We start from the raw sequence: 9,038 nt of genomic DNA, 5'->3' as shown, positions 1-9,038 counted from the left end.
TGTGAAATCATGACTCAATCAATGTTTACAACTTCTAATCATGGATTAATAATTAAATGTAACTGTGAAATCTAACGAGCAACTGAATCCAAGAGCAGTAAATCACCAACATTCCATATCCTGTAATTCTAAATCAAAGATGGTCGTCCAATCACTTTGAATTCACCAGAAAGTCCAGAAAAAATTTAAAAATTTTCACAATTTTTGCTCAAGAAAATATTGATTAGGTAACCTAATCTCCCACCCCCAACTTAAAAGCTACATTGTCCTCAATGTAAAGGATATGAGTATGGAATGCGCATAGGACAACAAAAGTAAAGAAAGAGTGAAGGGGAGATAGTACCTGGATGATGAATCGTGAGAGACTTTTCAAGAGATCGCAGCATGGAATCCGGTCAGCACGTGAGAGAAAGTGACACAAAACTAACAAAAATAAAATCCTACCTATACCACTTTCGCAGGTGCTCTCGATTGCATTTAGCGCATGCAACAAGCCTTTAAACCCCTAGGTTACCCCTAGTGGACGAGTTGTAGTCTCGTGAGAGTTTGCAGTAATGTTACCCACAAACATTGGACTAACTAATGATATAAACGAAATGAAATGAAGAGCTGGGTTGCCTCCCAGGAGTGCTAAGTTTACCGTCTTCAGCCAGACAAATAAAGCAACTACTCTAGTCCTAAGAAAACAGGAAACCTACCTATACCTCCATCAGACTAGGAGATCAATCCTGGTAAACAGGATCAGTCAGAGGCATGGACATGTCCTCTGAATCAAATTTCTCGACAAATGGCTTTAAACGATGTCCATTTACTTTAAACTCCTTGTCATTGTCCGGATCTCTTATCTCGACGGCACCATGAGGAAAAACAGTAACAACAATGTAAGGGCCGGTCCAACGAGATCGAAGCTTACCCGGAAGAGATGTAATCGAGAATTATACAAAAGGACCTTTTGGCCTGGCGTGAATGATTTTCGTAGAATATGTTGATCATGAAACGCCTTCATCTTGTCCTTGTAAATTCTCGCATTATCGTACGCATCGTTCCGGATTTCTTCAAGTTCATTTAATTGAAGTTTGCGTAGCGAGCAGCGTTGTCCAGATTGAAATTCAGATTTTTGATCGCCCAGTACGCTTTATGTTCCAACTCCACCGGCAAGTGACAAGCTTTCCCATAGACAAGTCTAAAGGGAGACATTCCAATAGGAGTTTTAAAGGCAATACGGTATGCCCATAAGGCATCGGTCAATCGGATTGACCAATCCTTACGATCGGGGTTAACCGTTTTCTCCAAAATGTGTTTAATTTTCCTATTAGAAATCTCAGCTTGTCCACTTGTCTGTGGATGGTATGGGGTGCTCACCTTATGAGAGATACCGTATTTCCTCATTAAGCTCTCGAATGGTCTATTACAAGAGTGTGAGCCCCCATCACTAATGATGGCTCGAGGCGTTCAGAATCGATAAAGGATGTTTTCTTTTAGGAATTTAATGACCGTGCGATGGTCATTCTTTCGACACGGAATCGCTTCAACCCATTTAGTGACATAATCCACGGCGAGCAAAATATACAGATTCCCAAATGATTGGGGGAATGGTCCCATGAAATCGATACCCCAGCAATCAAATGCTTTAATGATAAGAATGGGATTCAAAGGCATCATATTTCGACGGGACAATGCTCCCAATTTTTGACAACGCTCACAAGCTTTGCAAAACTCATGAGTGTCCCTAAACATAGTGGGCCAAAAAAAGCCAACTGCGGAATCTTGGCCGTGGTCTTTTTAGTAGAAAAGTGACCACCACAGCCTGAGAGTGACAGAAGGAGATGCTCTGATGCTCATTGTCTAGTACACATCTCCTTAGAATTTGGTTGGGCAATATTTAAATAAATAAGGATCATCCGAAAAGTTGCGCACCTCGGTAAAAATTTCTTCTTATCTTACGTAGTCCACTGTGGTATAGCACCCGTAGCAAGATAATTAGCAATATCGAACTAAGGTGAATGGGAGACTCGAAATTGTTCATCGGGAACATATCATTGATATGGGTCGCCTCAAGGGAATCAGAGGTATTAAGGCGAGAAAGGTGATCGGCCACTACGTTCTCTACTCCCTTTTTATCTTTAATTTCCAAATCAAATTCTTGGAGTAGAAGGATCCATCGTATCAAGCGGGGCTTAGAATCATTTTTCGAAAGAAGATACTTAAGTGCCGCATGATCTGTGTAGATAATGATCTTGGATCCGATCAAGTAGGACCTAAATTTGTCCAAGGCGAACACTACGGCTAAGAGTTCCTTTTCCGTAGTCGAGTAGTTCACTTGGGCAGGATTTAGAGTCCTACTTGCGTAGTGAATGACGTAGGGCTTCTTGTCTTTTCTCTGGCCTAGGACCGCCCCAAGAGCATAATCAGAAGCGTCGCACATAAGCTCAAAAGGAAGGTTCCAGTCAGGTGGCTGCATGATAGGTGCAGTGGTTAATGTGCCTTTAAGCTTGGTGAAAGCTTCCTGGCATTGCTCAGTCCACTCGTACGGAATATCCTTTTGAAGAAGATTACATAATGGACGAGAGAGGAGACTAAAGTCCTTTATGAATCGCCTGTAAAATCCTGCGTGTCCTAAGAAGGATCGCACGTTTCTGATGTTCTTGGGTGGAGGTAGGTTAGAGATAAGATCGATTTTTGCCTTATCTACCTCGATTCCTTTGGATGAGATGATATGCCCAAGGACAATTCCCTTTTGAACCATGAAATGACACTTCTCCCAATTAAGTACCAGGTTCTTTTCTTCACATCTTTTCAGCACACATTTAAGACTTTCCAAGCACTTGCTGAAAGATGGACCGTAAACAGAGAAATCGTCCATGAAGACCTCTAGATATTGCCCTACCATATCAGAAAAGATACTAAGCATACATCGCTGAAAAGTGGCAGGGGCATTACACAGTCCGAATGACATCTTTTGGTAAGCGAATGTACCAAAGGGACATGTGAATATAGTCTTTTCCTGATCTTCAGGAGCTATCTCTATCTGATTGTAGCCCGAATAACCATCAAGGAAACAGTAATAGGAATGACCAACTAGCCTTTCCAAAATTTGATCAATGAATGACAAAGGGAAGTGGTCCTTCCTCGTGACTATATTCAATTTCCTGTAGTCAATGCACATTCTCCAACCAGTAGTAACTCCAGTTGACACAAGTCCATTGTTGGTATTGGCTACGATGGTGATTCCGGACTTCTTAGGAACCACCTGAGTCGGACTCACCGATTGACTATCGGATATAGGGTATATGATACCACATCCAATAGTTTAAGAACCTTGGCCTTAACCACTTCTTTCATGTTTGGATTTAATCTACATTGTGGTTGCCGGGAGGTCTTCGCATTATCCTATAGATAAATGTGGTGAGTACAAATCGAGGGATCGATTCCTTTGAGGTCCGCTATCGTCCATCCAAGGACTCTCTTATGCTCAATGAGAGTAGAAATGAGCATACTCATTTATTCTTGCTCAAGGTGGGAAGAAATCACCATTGGGTATGTCTCATCTTGACCTAAATAGACATATTTCAAATCAGAGGGCAAAGATTTTAGGTCAAGCTTTAGTGCCTTGAGGTTAGACGGTAGAGGCACTACATCGGTTTGGGGCAATTCTTCAAATTGTGGCCTCCATCGGTTATCTTCAAGTACCGGCGCGGTATCCAGCATAGTCCTCATCTCCCTAATCATATCATCATCAAAATCATGGGAGTGGGCTAGACACATCTCTAAAAGGTCAGAGGATAAGGTTAGAAGTGCTCTATTTTTCACAAAAGAATCAATCAGGTTAGTATTGTGGGAATCGTCTTCATCCTCGAAGTTTTTCTGCCGTTATTAAAAAAATGTTTGACTCCAATGTCAAATTTCCAAAGACATAGTCATGATACCATTCCCGCAATTGATAATTGCATTTGACGTGGCAAGGAATGGGCGACCAAGAATGACGGGAATCGAGTGCTCATGTTATTGATGGGTTCGGTGTCCGGGATGATAATGTATAGGGTAGTAGAATCTATCAACTTGGACCAACACATCCTCAATTATCCCTCTTGGTACACGAACAGAGCGATCAGCAAGTTGTAGTGTGGTTAGGGTGGGTTTTAATTCACCCAAACCTAACTGTTTGTATACCGAGTAGGGAATCAAATTGACGCTCGCTCCTAAGTCAAGAAGTGCGTGATCAATTCGATGGTTCCCGATTACACATGATATGGTTGGGCTACCGGGATCCTTAAATTTCTGCGGCACGTCTTGCTTCAGGATGGCACTCACTTTCTCAGTTAAGAAGATTTTCTTTTGAATAATTTTTCGTCTTTTGGTCGTGCATAAGTCTTTCAGGAATTTGGCATATGAAGGTATCTGTTTAACGACATCAAGTAGAGGAATGTTGACTTTCACCTGTTTCAACACCTCTAGAATATCCTGAGAGTTAGAGAGAGGTTTTGGTGAAACCAACCGTTGGGGGAATGGAGCAACTGGCTTCTCTAAAAGTTCCGGTTCTACTTTCTGTGGGGCATCACTGGATCCATCATTGTTGTCCTCTTTTGGTTCTTGAGGCTTTTCGGGCCTAACCGGAAGAGTTTTATCAATGATCTTCCCACTCCTAAGAGTGGTGATGGATTTAGCATGTCCCATCTGATTTGAAGAGCTGTGATCATTATTCTCGTACTGCGGTTTAGGATTGGGGAGAGGTTGTGCAGGAAGTATCCCCTTTTCTATTACTGTCATACGAGAATCTATCTTTTGCATAAAATCTGTAATTCCCCGCATTGCCTGAGCCAGCTCTTGTATGGGATTTTGAACCGGTTCCTCTTGAGGTTTCACTTGATTTGGATTTTGATTGAAGAAACCTGGAGGAGTCGCCGTTTGTCCATTCCTCCAACTAAAGTTTGGATGATTTTTCCAGCCAGGATTGTATGTGTTGGAGTTAGGTCCAGTAAAAGGTCTTTGATAGTTATTTACGGCATTGGCTTGTTCATTCAACACTCCTCGAAAGGCAGGTATTGTAGGACAGTTTTCAGTTGTGTGAATGTTGCAATCACAGATGCCGCAAACAATTTCATTGACCTTTTCCTTCTTTCCTTCCATGGCCTCAACTTTCCTTATGAGCGTAGTCACTTTACACTTGAGATCATCCTCTTCTTTCAAGAGATATAATCCACCTTTCTCCTTTAATTGAGTCGGCCTAGACGTGGTGTTCGACTTTGGATAATAGTCCCAAGATTGTGTTTTTTCAGCCAAACTATCGAGGTAGTCCCATACCTCGTCGACATCTTTATTAATGAACTATCCATTACACATTGTCTCGACCATTTGGCGCATGGAAGATGTCAGTCCATCATAGAAAAAATTTGTAATGCGCCACGTTTCAAATCCGTGTTGTGGGCATGAACTGACCAAATCTTTGAACCTTTCCCAACATTGAAAGAATGTTTCATCTTCCTTTTGGGCAAAGTTCATGATCGCTTTTCTGAGGGTAATCGTTTTATGATGTGGGAAGAATTTTTTTATGAATTCCCTCTGCATATCGTTCCATGTGCCAATGGATCTAGGACGCAGTGAATGTAACCACGTCTTAGCTTTCTCTTTTAAGGAAAAAGGAAAGAGTTTCAGCCTAATTGTATCCTCAGACACATTAGGAAAACATAATGTAGCTATAATCTCATCGAACTCTTTCAAATGTAAATATGGACTTTCTGATTCAAGTCCATGGAATTTGGGAAGGAGTTGGATAACTCCTGGCTTGATGTCCATTTGTCCTGTGTTTTCAGGAAAAATCATGCATGAGGGCATACTCACTCCCGCCGGTTGTAGATAATCTCGTAAAGTACGAGGCGGGGGTGCCTGTTGCACCTCATTCTCATCTTGGGTATCCTCTACCCTAGGTGGAAGTAGAGGAGGTTGATCTTCAGCCATAACCTCAGTTAACTCAGGGGAGTTCGAGCGGTGTCTAATCTTGCGATGGATAGTCAACCCCTCAACTAATCCTCCTTCGGTCAAGAGACGTCGAGTGTTGTCACGGGCCCACTTGGGCATGAAACACTCGCAGCCCTCAATCAAATTCAAAGTCTAATCCTAAGAAAGGAAAAGGAAATCTAAAAAGAAAAAGAGAGAGGGAGTTGGAAAGAAATTACCAAATTGATGCCCCTAAGTTAAGGACCTGCAAAATAACACAAAAATAAGTTAGATTCTAAAAAGAAAATAGCAGTAAATCAATTTCTAAAAGAAGGAATTTTTAAAAGAAAGTGGAGATTTCTAAAATAAATTGGGAAAGATCTAAACTAGAAAGTAGATTATTAAAAGAGAACTGAAAGATAGGGAGTAGGGAAGGAGCTTACCAAATTAGAAATTTCTATCTTAAAGGCCTACAAAATAGGAAGGTTAGTTTCTAAACAAATATTCTAAAAATAAATTAGGAAACAAAATTAGATTCTAAAAGTGTTAGAATTAGAAAGTTACTAAGATGAAACAAAAATAGAAAGTTAATTTCTAAGAAGGGAAAGAAATAACCTAAATTCTAAAAAAATAAACTATTTCCTAGAATTAGAAAAATTCTAAAATTTACACCCTAATTCTAAAAACAGAAAAAGTAGAGAGATTAGGAAGGAATTACCAATTGAGAAACTTATGTCCAGATCCTAAAAAATAGGAAACAAGTTAGTTTTGAACTCAAATAGAAATAAATAAATAAATAAATAAAACTAAGGTCAGTAAAATCCTAATCTTAAACTAATCCTAAAACCAATTAATTTCAGAAAATCGTAACCGTCAGTCCCCGGCAACGGCGCCAAAAACTTGTTCACACCCCAAGTGCAGGGTTGTGATGTAGTAATAAACTCGGTAAGACCGAGGTCGAATCCACAGGGACTGATACCTGTACGTTATCTGAAACCAAGTAGAACTAGAACTAGACTAAGATGTGATCTAAACCAAATAGAATTTAAGGAGTAATTGTGGAATAATTATCTAAAACTTATAGAAATTGATGAATAATGGTGAGAGATTAATGTAAAACTTAAGGAATTTAGAGGAAGGAAACTAGGGATTCAGAGGATCCACTTGTAGAGATCAGGGAGATCTTTTGCCTGCATCAGGAATCATGGAAATCAAACTGAACTTACTTGATCTGGTTTTCAAGAGATGAATGGTATATGAATTAGAATGGATTCCATCACCAACCCATGCCTAGGAGACAAAGTAAACAATAGAATTAAACTAATTACCAACCAATCAACAATGTATGAAGATCAGGAAGGTACTGTCATCCTACCATGCCCATGGGACAATGATGAACAACAGGGCTTCCTGACTTCATAGATATAAAAAAAGGAAAGAAATATTCAAAGCCATTGTAAACCCATTGTAATTTCCGTCACAACAGACCATTAAAGACTAATACAAATATTCCTTATAATAATCAACTAAATCAAATTAAGTTCAGAAATTTAATCTACTTGCATGGAATAGACTCTCCCATCTCGCTACAGGCTTCACCTCTTAGCCCTAGCTAAGAGGATTAGCCTAGCATGATCATGCTAGAACCACAGAAAAACAAATAAAGGAAAGAAAAGAACAAGGAAAGAGAGAAACTAGCTTCCTCCTTCTGCTCTCGTTCCAAATCCTCCCTGTACTCCCACGGCCTCCTTCTTTCCCTTTTTCTTTCACGTCCCAGCCACGCTCTCTCTCTCCAGCCACTGCTCTCTCTCCAGCCACGTCTAGCAAAAAAAAGAACCAGCTGCTGCTTCCAATCCTCCCACCGAGCACAAAACCAAAACGGAGACCCCACCTGCTGCTTCCCACGGCTCAGCAGCAGCCAAGGCTCCCTGTCTTCTTGTTTCTTCCCTCTTTTCTCACGTCTCCGCCCTCTCCTTCTTTCTTTCTTTCCTTTTCTTATAGGTAGGTAGGCCCTGGAGAGGTGTGTTGCCATCCGGCCGGGAGTCGGAGTTGGTTTCTCCTCCGTTTACGCAGCTGAGTTCATATGCGTAGAAAAAACGCAAAACGACTAGTGTTTGGAGCGTATTTCCAGCCTGATATCGATCTTCCTATCAATTCTGAAAGCTTGGCTAGGGTATTGGCCTCCCTGTGGACACATTGGACGGTATGGATCACTCAAATTATCGATGACCGTGGCCCACTATCCCCCGCGAATCCCGGACTCAACCGGACGCGAAAACAGAGCCTGCGCACGCTGGATCGCTGTCGAAGTTGGTGGGACCCACATAGATGTTGTTTTGGGAAATCCACTTCGTCCACTGTGTTTTGCTCGAAAAACCAGGCTGGAATCACTGTTTTTGGATCCAAATCGGTGTGGTCCATGGATGCTTTCATTCAGCCGTCCGTCCTGCATTTAAACCGAGACCTACGCATATATACGTGCATGGGTTTGGAGAAACTCTTTTTGTACGGTCGGTTCGATCTTCTGGAGTGACTGGACGGTCTGGATTGACCGTGTGATCGAAGGTAGTGGCCCACTAGATGTCAGCCGTGACTATCTGTTCGCGTTCACAGTGGCAGAAAAACCAGAATTCGAATCCTGTGTTGCCATGCAAGTTAAGTGCAAAAAGTGTACTATGTACACTGTATGATTATTATGAGAAATCCACACCAACCATCTTGTTCCTCATTTCATTTAAGCCGTGGGGGCCGAAGTTAAAGCTTATCTGGACAACGGGTGGGCCCCAAATCAGAATTTTATGGACTGATCTGTTAGTTCAGCCACTTTCACGAGGATCCAATGGCTGAAATTTGACGTGTACGGTTAGTTTTTGGTCCTCAAGCCACGTGTGAAGTTTCGAACTGATCAGATGGTGGGAACCCTATGATCTTGCATTCTGGACACTTTTCAGGCCACTTGAGCTTCGATTCCTCGATTTCCGCGGACCCCTGGTGTATAATTTCGTCGCTCTTGGTCTTCTAGAGTCCGTCCCATGCTTTAGTGTCATCAGATCGGTAAATCCATGCTTTTTAGTGTCCTTTCTCAGTCCAAGCTCATGAAGACG

The 9,038-nt window shown here is 41.5% G+C and overlaps 1 non-coding gene across 1 annotated transcript; it reads left to right on the top strand.

The window, feature by feature from the left end:
- The first annotated feature begins 5,410 nt into the window (after positions 1–5,410).
- On the top strand, positions 5,411–5,517 carry LOC131230073 (small nucleolar RNA R71). The gene has a single exon (XR_009163799.1). It is a non-coding gene; the product is annotated as a small nucleolar RNA R71 (small nucleolar RNA).
- Positions 5,518–9,038: the final 3,521 nt, after the last annotated feature.

Source organism: Magnolia sinica, chromosome 16 (genome assembly GCF_029962835.1).
Source record: "Magnolia sinica isolate HGM2019 chromosome 16, MsV1, whole genome shotgun sequence".
Lineage (NCBI taxonomy): Eukaryota > Viridiplantae > Streptophyta > Magnoliopsida > Magnoliales > Magnoliaceae > Magnolia > Magnolia sinica.
The sequence above is the reverse complement of the archived record's forward strand: the minus strand, read 5'-3'. Positions and strand labels throughout refer to the sequence as shown.